At 39.2% G+C, this 14,348-nt stretch overlaps 1 protein-coding gene across 46 annotated transcripts in view; it reads right to left on the bottom strand.

Annotated features, from left to right (window-relative positions):
- The window catches only part of PTPRD (protein tyrosine phosphatase receptor type D), a 1,485,253-nt gene that overhangs the window by 875,749 nt on the left and 595,156 nt on the right, over positions 1 to 14,348 (bottom strand). For all 46 annotated transcript variants that reach the window (XM_060762309.2, XM_060762310.2, XM_060762317.2 and 43 more), the window contains one exon: positions 5,508 to 5,555. The gene's annotated coding sequence lies outside the window, so the exon portion shown is untranslated. The remainder of the gene's footprint in view (positions 1 to 5,507; positions 5,556 to 14,348) is intronic.

Here is a 14,348-nt window from a genome sequence, read left to right as displayed (position 1 = left end):
ACATTCAGGGCCGTAGCCAGAAAAAAAATTCGGGGAGGGTTGACAATTTTTTTGGGGGGGGGGGTTGAAAATTTCGGGGGGGGGGATTTCAGGGGGGGGGGAGGTTGAACCCTGCCTTCTAGCTCACGCTGAAGCAAAGAGCACAGCAGGGCGCAGAGCAGCCTTCAATACCCTGCAGCTCCGCTCCTGTCAACCACCTCCACCAAGTCTGGCCCCCTTAATGAGAGCATTCACCCCCCCCCCAACTTGGTTGCTTCACTACATCGGCTATTGCTGCAAGGAATGACAGTGTGAATAAATTGTCAATATTTGCTTGAGATAGTGCTTAAAGTTCTGGAGGGACTCTTAATTTTTTGCATCTCATAGACTAAGCATGGGAATTTGGTTAACCAGTTAAAATTCATGAGTAAACCAGTTTTTTTTCGGGGGGGTGTTGAACCCCTAAAACCACCCCCTCGCTACAGGCCTGCTTGCAGCAGTTGCTGCCCACTTGTTTGCAGGAAATCTTCTGCTTGCTTAATGATGCTTTTGTTGCCATACTGGCCTCTGCCCAACCAAATGTTGTGCAGCGCTTTGGCCTTTTGACCAATTGTTTTCACCCAATGTCCACCACCAAGCTTTGCTTTTCACCACATTTATCTTTGTAAGGAAAGGCATAGAGGACAGCAACAATCTCCTCCAAGTTCTCTGCAGATTCAACGATGGCTTGCAGATGAGTGAGGGACGTCTCATAGACTTAGCATGAGGATTTGGTTAACCAGTTAAAATTCATGAATAAACCAGGTTTTTTTAAAAAAAATCTGAAACATTTCGGGAGGGGTTTGAACCCCTAAAACCACCCCCTCGCTACAGGCCTGACCACATTGACACCTTGAAGAAGACATTTGTATTTAGAAAGAAGGCTGCAGCACACATCATGGTTTGATTCCGATATAATTCACTCCATAGAAGTGATGAGGTGACTCCTGAACTCTGATTTCAACTTCTTCTGAATCATTCCTTGTAAGCATCATCATTACAAGATGGGACAGCCTTTTAAATTTACACTCCCCTGCTAGGTATGGCACCCTCAAAATGCATGATCTTTTTTGACCACCTCAAACCCTGCTGTTATGAGTAGGAGGCATATGGAAACTGTGACATACACAGAGAGAGGGAAGGACTAATTGCACAGCTTGTGACAGACTGGAAAAACCAAAAAGGTGGCCACACCATCAATAACAATGTGCTTATTTCAAAGAATTCTCCCACTCATTCCACCTCCATCCAAAGAGAATTTCTTAGCATGGGAACAAATAACAGATTGAAATACAGAAGATCTGATTTTGAAATTTTAATATTTCCCCCATACTGTCAGAAACATCCTTGATTACTTCAAGGACTGGTACAATAATAAAGCATACTAAAGCATAAATTAACAACGCAGGAGCAAGAGTAGCTATATAATATGGATAGCCATTCAGTCTATAACCACTTTGTTTCTGTTCAACTAAATATTATGTGAACTAGACAAAAAGTGTCTTGTGGTCTAGTCTTCAGCTCACTGGGACAGATATGAGTTACAATGAACTGGGGGTGGGGGTGGGTATTGGAAAAGAAAAGCAATAAAAACATGGAAAATATTAAATGTCAAACTTACCATAAAATTTCATTACACTATAGTACAGTATTATTTATATCCACATGCATTAGTCAGTTGTGGGGAAATCGGGGATATATAGATAGGGGAATGTAGGGGATATAGAATGAGTAAATTCCACAAATAGTGTATTGGAGTTAAAAGTCACAAAAATCACCAAAGTCTATTGAATCAGAACACCTGACTTGTGTGCACAGTTTCTATAAACTTATATCACAGCATATGATTAGTTTAAGGAATAAAATTCAAAGGGTTCCTTATTCAATAGGCCTACTTTTGCAGATTATAGTAATGCAAAAGTCCAGTGAAAGTAGGGAAAAGGCGAATAAAGGTCCCCACTATTTTTTTTCAACCCGAGAGAAGCCCTCTATTAACCTCAGGGTCTTCTGGGGTGACTCTCTGGTCAGTTTTTAAAATAAACATACAACTACTCTCACTACTAAGTAATTCTATTTATCTGACTATTTACATTTGATTTGTCCCCTGTTTGCACCAGTTATTTAATGCTAGGTAATAAAATATGATTTTTTTAATATCTAAATCTGGGAAATTCACCACCAGCTACTCCCAGCATATAACTATTGGTGGGTTAAACCCTTGTGCGGGCAGGACTGAAGACTGACAGGTCACAGGTTCGAATCTGGGGAGAGCGCGGATGAGCTCCCTCTATCAGCTCCAACTCCTCATGTGGGGACATGAGAGAAGCCTCCCATAAGGATGGTAACACATCAAAACATCCGAGCGTCCCCTGAGTTTCCCCTGACACGACAAAAAAACCCCCAAACAAACAAACTATTGGTGATATTATTGTTATTGTATAACAGACAAGTACTCATACTTGCTTGAGTAATGCTACCTTGAAGACATTTCTATATTTTTGCCAGGTTATTCAAAGAATTCCTTAGTGCCCATATGAATTTAAATTTTGGATCTGTTCTTTGCTTCATAGACTCATTGTTTATGCTGTCCTATAAGAAGCTAATCTTTCTGACATTATCAAGTACTTTCATTTAAAGTTTATATAATTGAATTACATTTGTTCCATTTAAACATCTTTTTTCCTGCCGAGACTACATAAAATTAAAGTTTTGAAACCTTTTCATTTCAGCTGTATCCTATAATCTAGGGATTAACCGAATGCAGTGATTCTATGCACCTTTTTATAATATAGAGAGAATTTTGAATGCTGAAATAATGAAACAGGAGAATGCCAAGTTTGCCTTTTGGAAAGCAGGATTTCTTTTTCTTTATCTACCACTGAAAAAATATAGCACAGTAGTAATGACAGAGACAAGGCAACTGATGACACTAAACCATTCGAATCATTAGTTACTTCAGGAAGCAAGACTATCTTGTATGACTTTTACTGAATTTCCATGGAATGAGTGCAAATTTAGTTCCCAGTCAAAAATATGCTATCAAGTTTCCTTTGCTTTTAAACTATTGTTAAGAGTCATTCTTTTCACAACTGGCATAAATTTTGACAATTTAACAGCTTGTTAATGTGCAGGTACACCATTAAGATGACCCTCTATAACTGTTCGTTTCTAGGTCAAATGTTTCTCCATTTGGAATCCCCATATGCTACTGGTCTTGAATTTCCCTAAAACCCAACAACTGGGGATCCTAGTTTTGGAATTGTTAGGATTTCTGTACATAGAAAGTGTACAGAAAATACAATTCCAGTCACAGAATCATATAGTTCAGTGGTTCTCAACCTGTGTGTCCCCAGATGTTTTGGCTGTCAACTCCCAGAAATCCTAACAGCTGGCAAACTGGCTGGTATTTCTGGGAGTTGTAGGCCAAAACACCTGGGGACCCACAGGTTGAGAACCATTAATATAGTTGGAAGGGACCACAAATGCCATAGAGCCCAACTCCTATCATATTGTATATCCTATGATTTTGATGTAAACTATCAAATATTAACGGCGCTCCATGCAGTCATGCCGGCCACATGACCTTGGAGGTGTCTACGGACAACGCTGGCTCTTCGGCTTAGAAATGGAGATGAGCACCACACCCCAGAGTCAGACATGACTGGACTTAATGTCAGGGGACTACCTTTACCTTTACCTATCAAATATTGATGCAATATAATCACATGTTTTTCTAGGCATATTTTATATGTTTAAACATTAAATTTCCCCAAGTTCTTTCACAAATAATATTCTTAGACTACTCAAATGTATAGCTTCAAAGAGTTGCTGTTGCATTTTCAAGGATACATTTGATACTGGAGTTTTCACACAATCCACAAAACCACAAAACAGAGATGACAGGTTGGTTCTCATGGGCTTGGGTTTTTGCTCTTCAGGGGTTTTATTGTCTGCCCAAATGTGCTGTGTATGACAGCTAATTTGTGTAATACAAATGATGCTACCTTATAAGCTTTATCTCAGTGGAATGCTAACTAGAGCATTTCTTTGCAACAAAAACTCCAGCTTATTACCTGTAATCTTACAGAACAATCTTAAACCCTGCAGTACATTTTGAAAATAGAACTAAGATTGTCAATGGCTGCACAACTTCATTTCTTGGAGATATGACATTAAATTTTGGTTGTTGAAACCAGTTTGAAAATGATTGAGAGGTGGCATATCACTTTCTCCTTCTGATAAACTCTTACCCTTGTCTTCACAAAATCTTTTTTGTTGAGACTTCCAGTTTCTATGACTAGCATTTACTTCAACCAAGACATTTGCCATTTTTAGAAGCAACTTTGCCTCAGTTCTGCTTTTAAATCTCTTTTGAAATCACGTCAGTTCCAAGACAATATGATTAGAAACTTAGATCAGAATAGACCCAGATCTTAAAAGGATCACTTCACAACACCCAAAAAGATTTGGCTCAACATATGACTGCATCATATGGGCTAAATTGCCCATTATATCCCATGACACACATCTGCTTCCAGGGGGGTTCCATCGCAAAAGGGAAGAACCTGTCAGGGTTAGCAAAGTCCTGGAAGTTTTCCCTTGTAGCCAATAGTAAAAATCCAAGTTTCTCTCCTTGTAGTTGTGACATGAACACAAGATACCACACTCCAGATGCTCATTCCAAATACAGGAAGGCTTTATATTTTTCATTGTAATGTATACAAGATATTTACAACACCACAGTTCTCTCCAACCATTCCTCCAAAAAGCCAATGAGAGGTACTTCCCTTTTATATCATCTCCCATTGCACCAGCCACCAGCTGCTTTCTGCATGGTGAACCAGCAGTTTACTGACGGTGGCCAGGCCTCAGGTTTTGCTTCTTGTTGTCACCCAAGATTTCACTGTCTATGCAAACTCTGACAGAACCAGTGTATGCCACTGCAGCAGTAAGAAGGGGGGCTTCCTCTTTTATATAGAGATCAATGGGGGAAGCTGGGTGGCGAATGCTTCCCTCCATGGGATGAGGTAAGGGGGAAGCCAGGTGATGTGGGATGTGGGGTGATGGGTTCCCCATGACCCCACTGGGCCCCATGGATTTGCCACGACGTGTGACGAATCCATGCCAATGTGATAAGTTCCTTAGTCATGTTTCCAAAAAGCACCAGCCATAAAAGTTAGCATGAACTGCAGGCTATGAAAAATATGAATCATGAATAGTATGTTCACAGATGTTACTACTTGGAGGAAAACAAACTATTACAATAGTCAATAGTTCTAGATAGAGACATGGACCATTACATTGCCTTAGAATAAACCATTTGCAGAATTATCTGGTTTCAAGTATGTTGCTACTTCTCCACTCGCCCCCCCCCCCAAGATAGGAAAAGCTTCTTATTCATTGAGCAACATATCAACACCTGTAGAATATGGTTTCTAAAATTATTAGCCATACCATATCAACATTTCAATATGAATAATTGATCTTACCCTGAGTGTGTAGATTTTGATTCAGTTCTGAATTCTCCACCCTGAGACCTGAAAAACAGGAAAAAATTTGATAGTCTGGTAATGACATTTAAAGGAAATTTTGCAACAGTGCAAAATACTGCCTTTACAGTTTAATTACTGGAATTTTCAAGGAAGACAATAAAAAGTTAGAGTAAAATGTTTAAAACATCCACAAAACAACTAGTATCCAATTATCTGCAAAACTACAATGGGTGGTTCAAATACCCACATTCTCACACAGCCAGGAAAGAATAACTGAAATAGTTTATTCCTGGTTGTGAGTATAAAATAAAGTGTATGTCTCTACTGTGGCAGAGAGTGGAATTACTTATATGGCTCCCATACACTTTTATAACCTAACCACATCACTTGATTTTTAATCTAATTATTAATTTCAACAAGTTATTTAGTAAGCAGTCTTTGCATTTGTATATAACAATGATTTTCTCTTTTTTACCTCAGTTTGCAATATGTGACCTTGTGAGCTGTTTTCCTGATTGAGTAAAAGGAGGGGTTTTTTTTAGATTTATGGTAATTTACTGATTTTCTCATTATCAGTGCAATTCTTGTAGGGACTGTGGATGCAACTGGGCAAAATGTCCTCACTCTTAGATGTAGTTAATGAAAATTACTAAAGGGCTCAAGTGACAAGTTTCCAAGCAACCCCAAGCATTAGGATTTTTGGAACAAGCAAGTACTAATTGTTTTGAGATTCTGTTGCCTACTTGCCTCCTAATTAAAAAGTAACTGATAAGGATGATTGTGTACTAACGAGATTGCAATATTTTCTAGCTAATTTCTCAGTGGCATTTGAACAACAACAAAAAATCCAAAGTAACAAAGTAGCAAACAAACAAACAAACAAATTGCTGATTACAACTGTGGCTCCTTGAATAGAACAGTATTAACACCTGCTTTCCAGTGGCAGCAAAGTGCCAGTCTCTGACTTTCAGCCCTTTCACTTAACTTGTGCTTGGTATTTCTACTGTTTCCTAAATGTATAATGATGATTATTAAAATATTATTAGTCCCAGAATTGGTCCCAGAGTCCACTCTCTATGTTGTCTTGAAGACTGTAGAATTATAGTTTTAAATTATTTTGATGCCCTAACCTTCTATAACATGACGTTACCTTCATTCCCCAAATATCCACTCTTGTGCAAAAACCCTTCCATTTTTCATCTTTGTAATGTATTACAACTTCCTTATCTTCTCTCTTTTCAAATTTCTACTCAGCATACACACAGTATACTTAGTTTGTAATAAATGAGAGTTCTGATGTATCAAAGTGAATTCAGACTACATGTGCTGGGATTTTCATTTTTAGAATTTAGGAGAAAGGGGGATATAATTTGGAGCCTCAAACAGAAAAACACCATAATCCATCCTTTGTTCTCTTTTTCATCTCTCCCTAAAGTTTATAGTCAAGATGGACCAAATGTATATCCAGAGGCAGCCCTAGGTAATTTTCAACGGTAAGCAAACAGTATTTTGGCGCACCCCCTCCCCAACCAATCATTGATATATATTTTCTGTTCATCGTGGGAGTTCTTTGTGCCATATTTGGATCAATTCCATCATTGGTGGAGTTCAGAATGCTCTTTGATTGTAGGTGAACTATACATCCCAGTAACTACACTTGCCACACTTGCTCCCTTGCCTGGCCCGCTTTGGGTCCAGAGGCGTGCCTGAAGACCCCGGCGTGTGCACCAAAAGTCACCTCTTCTCCTGACTTTCTCCTCAGCCACTGGGACCAAGAAAGAGAGAGACAGAGACACAGAGACACAGATAGACAGAGACAGAGGTGGAGATGCCCACCTTTCCTGAAGGTAGGTGCAAAAACAAAGGAGGGAGCGGAAGTGGGAGATACCTCCAGCCGGAGGGGCTCTCTCTCTTTCTCTCTCTTGGTCCCAATGGCTGAAGAGAAAGTGAGGAGAAGAGGTGACTTTTGGTGCGCACACTGGGGTCTTCAGACATGCCTCCGGACCCGAAGCGGGCCAGGCGCGGCGGCTCCACCCCTTGGCCCACCCGCGGATTGGGGAGAGGAGAGGAGGCGGGTGGAGCGCCTGGGGATCGGGAAAGGGAGCTGGTCATGGGGAAGTGATCAAACACAGAGAACAATTGAGCGCCGGCTCTGCTTGCACACCCGGTGGCTGGGTGGAGCAGGAACGAGAGGGGCTAGGTGAGGCTCAAGGGCCCGGCCCCTTTGGGAAGAGGATCGTCCGGCAGCGAGGCAAGAAAGCCAAGGCGTTCCCCCCTGACTGCTAGGGCTGTTGTGAGCTGAGGGGGTGCTCCTCAAGTGGCGGTCGAGGGGCATTTACAGAGGTGCTTCTGTGCCTCTGGCAAAAAAAGTGTTCTGCAACCGCTTACTTCGCGTAATGGACGAGCCGCTCCTGTGTATATCTTCTCTGCTTTAATTTGCCTAATGTGTGTGCATGTGGGGAGATAATAATGACTTCTAAGAAGAGTAGGTTAAATCATTCCTGGGTGGGGTTGTCGATATTACCCTGCTTAAACCAGAATAATAATGCTGACAGACCTTTTTATAATTACCACTACCACCACCATCATCCAAAGAGTGCAACCATCTTCCTCTCTCCTCCCAGTCAAACCATTAAGTCTAGAGGTGGTGAAATGTGAGCATTTCTGTCTGAAAGAAAGCATAGCTATTTCCCCCCAAACTTCTTCATTGTCTTATTCTGCTGAACTAACAGAATCACAGAATTGGAAGAAGACCACAAGGCCCATCCATTTCTTGTTTTCTCTCTTGTGGATTCATGTTACAAAATTTCCCCCTATCTTTCCTCTCCTCTGATCTATCTTTGTTTAAACATTTCTTTCAGCCTTATCTTCTTTTCTGTCACTATTTTGTTGCATGTCTTCAAATTATTTCTGATTTATGGAGATCCTAGGGCAAATCTATCATGGGGGTTTCTTGACAAGATTTATTCAGAAGCAGTTTCCTCTGATCTCCCTTCCTTCTCCCTGGTCATCTGGGTCCCTTTGCTGATGGTAGCAAATATGCCTGGCAATGGCCAACAGCTCTCCTGAAACTTTGTGGCTGTCTGCCACAGTGACAGGAGCAACATAGGCTTGATCTGTCCTCTTGTCTCTTTACGTCGACAAGTGCAAGGGAAAGGGTATGGCAGTGCCAGCCAACGTAAGCAGCATACCAGTTTGCATTGGTGCTGGTCATTAGGTCCACATTCTGCCTGAATTCTGGGAACTCTGGAGCATTCCCTGACTTTGCTTAAGGTGGGACTCAACCTGTTCATGCCAGTTTCCAAACAAGGGAAGTATCCCAATTGTATTATTGAACGTTCATCCATAGTATTAAATTCAAGATTAAGTAATAACTTTAAAGCAAGTCAAAGAAGTAATGGCTGTCTTCAAGGGAAAAAAATCAGTAAAGCAATCAAATAAATGGAAGCTCTCCCACAAACACACATACATGCTATCAAAGCTACATGACAAATGAAATAGTACTGCTGTATAAACTACTATTGCCTTCTGAGGCATTGGCATTTAAATGTATATTTCTTGGAATGCCTTGAGAAAAAACTAGCTAAGGAGATGAATGGAACAAATGATCTAAGCAGTTGATATGAAAAACCAGAAGTCAAAAACACAGGTGCAAAATGAGAGAGCAATCATTTCTAGCAAGCACTGAAGAAGTGACATGATATGTCAAGTTTATGGCACAACCTGATGTATTCCTTCTGAGTTCTTGCTGTTTGCTTGGTTATAAGAGGAAACATTTCTTCTGTCAATTTGGTTTTGAGAGGTGTCTCATCCAGTGAGGAGAAAACACACTTGTCTTATGAAAATCAATATGCTATGAACTTTGAAACAAGGATTAAAACAGCTAGAAACTATATTACAGCCAATTCAATTCTGATAACCTTCAGAAAACTGTACTTCTTGGCTTGGAACTAGGAACGGACATACACTTATCCCCCATACTGAAGAAGTACCCCTATTAGTGATAGTGAGCTTTCTTATCTTAAATACAATCGTTGTTCCTGGCAAAATTCCGTTGGTCATTTCCTTATTAAGAAACCTGCTTGGCTTGAGCTGCTGACATACATACAAGGATGTCAACTTTGTCAACACATATTGTCGGGGCACCCCATTTCTTAAACAACTTTCTTGGTGGGCAAAACATTTGTAATAAGAGAAAGGTCTACAGAGTTCATTTGTGAGTATGGTTCAATATTTGAAGTTGCCAATTACAAACATTTCTAAACAGTTTTCTCTGTTATTTGAGCTTTTGCAATCCCATTCCTTGAATTTTTAAGGGGAAAAGAAAAAAGAAAGGAGAGGGAAAGAAAAGGGGGGTTGGAAAGTTTTACGGGTACGAAAGAGGGAGGAGGGAAGAGAGGAAAGCTAACTATGGTTGAAAGGGTATGGAGATGGGAGTGGAGCAGCTAGAAGGGTAGGAAAGGTAAAAAAGTGGGGTAAAAATGGGAAAAAGAGAAAAAAAAAGGGGGGGGGAAGGCTTGATGAAAAACAAAAGGAAAAAAGAAAAAAAATAGCCAAAAATATGTAAAAATAAGAATAAAAATAAAATCTTCTTGTTGACTTCTGAATTCTTTTCCTGTCCGGGAAGTTAGTCTCTTACATATACGTTGTAATTAATCTCTCCGTCTTCTCATAGTTGTATCATGTCCATCTATACTTTCGAAAAAAAATTGCCTAGTAAAGTCCAAACTATAGGGCATTTGGGTTTGCCTTGATGTCCTTTCAAAAAATAAGTTAGTCTGTCCATATTCTTTATATCCATTATTTTTAATTTCCATTCTTCTTCCGTTGGGTTTTCTCTTGTCTTCCAATGTCTTGCAAACATGATTCTGGCTGCAATTATCATATAATTGAATAGAATATCTTGGTTCTTGTTCAAATTCATGTCTATTAAATGGTTAATTTTAATATTTTGATAAATGGTTTTTAATGTTTATGTATTGTATGTATTGAAGTGAATCTGTGTCCCGGCATTGAATGTTTGATCTGTATATGCTGTGCTCTGCTCTAAGTCCCCTTCGGGGTGAGAAGGGCAGAATATAAATGTTTTAAATAAATAAATAAATAAATAAATATTATCCCGAATAAGTAATATTCAGACTTCAGTTGAAATTTTATTTTTAAAATTTTCTGGATGTTTTCATGGATTATTTTCCAATAGTTTTTGGCAATTTTGCACCCCCACCACATATGGAAGAAGGTTCCAGATTGAGTACCACAATTCCAACAACAGTCTTTAACATTTTTGTAAAATTTAGCCAATTTTTGTGGTGTGATGTACAGTCCCATTCCCGAACAAAAATATGATCTCAGTGCAGTGAGTTTTTATTGTTGTCCATGTTCTAACACTGTACTTTATAGATTAAGGATTTCCTAATTTTATACAATTTAAAATGATAAAATGTCCAAAAGATTCTACTTAATTCCAAAAAGAAATAAAATAAAAATTGGATATGATGGAAATAAAATTTTAGTTGTTGAAGCATATGCAACTTTTAAACGGTACAAGAGGAATATATTGCATTAGGCATGGTTAGGTCCAGTCGGAATCTTTGTAATTAGGATTAAATGTGAATCAAATTCCTTTTTGAAGTGATTTTGAAGCAATGTGGGAACCTGGAAGTATCCTTGCCATTTCGAAGCCACTGTCGCCATCTTTGTTCTGACTCAGAAAGTGAATCGGAAAAGACCAAGCATTTGGAGGCAAGCAGCAGCTTGCATGCTGGGATGTTTGCCTCCAACAAATGAGGGGAAACCATGTGGGGAGGGGCAGGGTTTCGGCACAGCACGCATGACTCGTGGGCTCATTGCCAGCCAGGGACACAAAGGGAAAAGGACTTCCCCCCTGGAAGGAAAATTCACTCCAGAAAGAATGTGGGGAAATGGAGTCTCTATTGAAGCTTATTACCACAATGAGCCAATTTTTCAAAGGGACAGGAAATCTTCTGAACAGGGGCACAGACAACAAATGTCACAGGGGTGCTAACCCTTCCATATGTTATCCAAAGTGTTTGGATTAATGCAACAACTAAACTACATTATATGGCAGTGTAGATGTGCCTCAAGTTAATTAGTATAAACCTTTTTCAACTGAAGCAAACTGGGAGTGAAGGAGGAAATTTAAGAGAGAAGACAAAATAGGTCATTTAAAAACCAGATGAAAGTGTGGAATGCATGAGGATTAAATGGGACTATTACTGCCAAATCAGTACAATTAGAGGGTATGCAGTCTTAAATACTCTCTTAAAAGCCGCCAGAGAGTTCAACCTAATTGCCATGTGGAAAATAAATTCCAGGCATAAGACAAAAAGTGCTGACAGTGAGAGAATGGGGTAGAAATAAAAACAGAAGCATAGATCATATTTCAAAATCAGTTAGGTATCTGAAATATTGAAAGACAATGAAGGAGTACATAGTGTACTCTAAGAGCTTGTCTATGTGAATAAAAAAATACATGGACTCACTTCACATTCAACATTGACAGTCTACATGATACACGTGAGTATCCTGGGTTTTCTAACCTTAGCCTGGCTTTGCTCCACTTTAAATAAGGTTGGGGGATATGCTGGAGTTTGCAGGAAACTTTGTAATATCTTGGGGCTTCATGGTCATCTGAACAGCTCGATCAGGTCTGTTTTGAGTCAATGTATTACCCAGATGGCCACTGCTACCATCTCCCTTCCCCTGAACCGATCAATTGCCTTCTCTGTGTCACTGCCACCACTGTTTCTAGTTGATCAAGGAGCTCCATTTGAGTTACTGGCAATCTTCCATACTGATGTTTATCACCTCCTCCTTTTTGCTGGCACCCTGAGCATTCCAACTGGAGATCAGTTGTTACCAACAGTGCTGTGGAATTCAAAGAGGTACAAATGGAGGGCAAAAAAGAAAAATGTGTCAAGAGGTAGGTGAGTCAAGCCTACTCTTGTCGGGACCACCTCCCATCTGGAAATCAATGTCCTCACTGCAAAAAAAAGCATGTCGATCCAGAATAGGTCTCTACAATCACTTAAGAACCCAGTGCCAAGACCTTGGAAGACAATCAGTAATAATTGGCCAGTGATGATGATGACAGGCACCCTATTTTGATATAAGTAGAGGAACTTGCAAAAGAGAGGAGCTTGAACAAAGCTACTTGAATGGCTAGGAATTTTGACAAAAGGTAGAATCTAGTGGGAAAAGTGATATTTACACCGGGATTGTGGCGCAGCTGGCTGAGTGTCAGCTGCATTAAGATCACTCTGACCAAAAGGTTATGAGTTCGAAGCCAGCCCGGGCTGGAGTGGGTGTCCAGCCATTGTGTAGCCCGTTGTCGACCTTTGCAACCTGAAAGACAGTTGCATCTGTCAAGTAGGAAAATAAGGGACCACCTTGTGTGGGAGGCTAAATTTAACTAATTTATGAGTCCATAAAGAAAGAAGACTCCGGGGAATGTGGAATGCGGAAGAACTTCATCGGTGTCGTTGATGGACGATGAAAAGCAGCAGCTCCCCTGGCGGCCAGAAAAAAAATTTAAATAGCCTTTGTCTGTTAAATGTTGTTTGTCAAACTGGCATTGAATGTTTGCCATATATGTGTTTACTGTAATCCGCCCTGAGTCCCCTGCGGGGTGAGAAGGGCAGAATATAAGAACTGTAAATAAATAATAAATAAATTTAACAAAAACCATTTTGTATCATGAAGACTGGCAGTGTTCTATGGGGATATGGGAGACAGGGTAGATAAGTTCTAAGGTGAACATTGATTCTAACTATATATATATATATATATATATATATATATATATATAGTTAGAATCAATGTTCACCTTAGGACTTATCTACCCTGTCTCCCATATCCCCATAGAACACTGCCAGTCTTCATGATACAAAATGGTTTTTGTTAAATTTATTTATTTTGTTAAATTTATTTATTAAGATATCATATATATATATATATATATATATATATATATATATATATGATATCTTTGTAAGTTTCTGCTGGTTCAGAGTGGTAACCACACATTTTAAACAAATGTTTTAATAATTTAATGCCTCAACAAATTGTTTTAATTGCTGTTATTACTGTCGTTGGCATTGAATGAATGCCCGTTGTGAAGTCGCCCTGAGTCTCCCTCCGGAGGTGAGAAGCACAAGATACAAATATGCAAAATAAATAAATAAATAAATAAATATGGAGGGAAAAATTGTTCTAAAAAGAGGACCTTGAACTGAAATATGGAAGTGTACTCAGTCATTGTATTAAGAAGAGTGCAAAATGAAAATAGTCAAATTGAAATCAATTAGCATCAGAACTTTTGAACCAGATAAGGTAAGCAGGAGGCATGTTTGAAGACATTGCATGATGTTGTTTCAATGTAAATGGAAATTAAAAATTAGAATCTGTATTAACAGTGAAGTTATGATGACTAAGCAGATTGTGTTTTACAATGACTTGCTACTTCCTAGCGTTAGTTGTTTTAATTAATATAATCTAATTTCTAATTTTCAAATTGCTTTAATTGCCTACTAAAATAGCCACTGAAACTCACTTGAAACAGAAATGGGGTAAATTGAGGTGGGATAAAGAATGATTTATATTTAATGAATTGTTTTAAATCCAGAATTTTATCCCCTTTCCAATGTTTTTAACATTTCTATAACTTCATCTCAAAGGCTATCTCCACAATCAGTGTTCTACCTGACAAGGGATCCTGACCATGCCTGTGATGGACCATTGGTCTGGAATAGGGATGTCCCCTCCCCGCCTCCCCATGCACATACATATTCTCCCATCTGTAATCATAGTTTTCAGATT

This window comes from Anolis sagrei, chromosome 2, assembly GCF_037176765.1.
Source record: "Anolis sagrei isolate rAnoSag1 chromosome 2, rAnoSag1.mat, whole genome shotgun sequence".
In the NCBI taxonomy this organism is placed as follows: domain Eukaryota; kingdom Metazoa; phylum Chordata; class Lepidosauria; order Squamata; family Dactyloidae; genus Anolis; species Anolis sagrei.
Note: the sequence above shows the minus strand (reverse complement) of the source record. Positions and strands in the feature narration are given on the sequence as shown.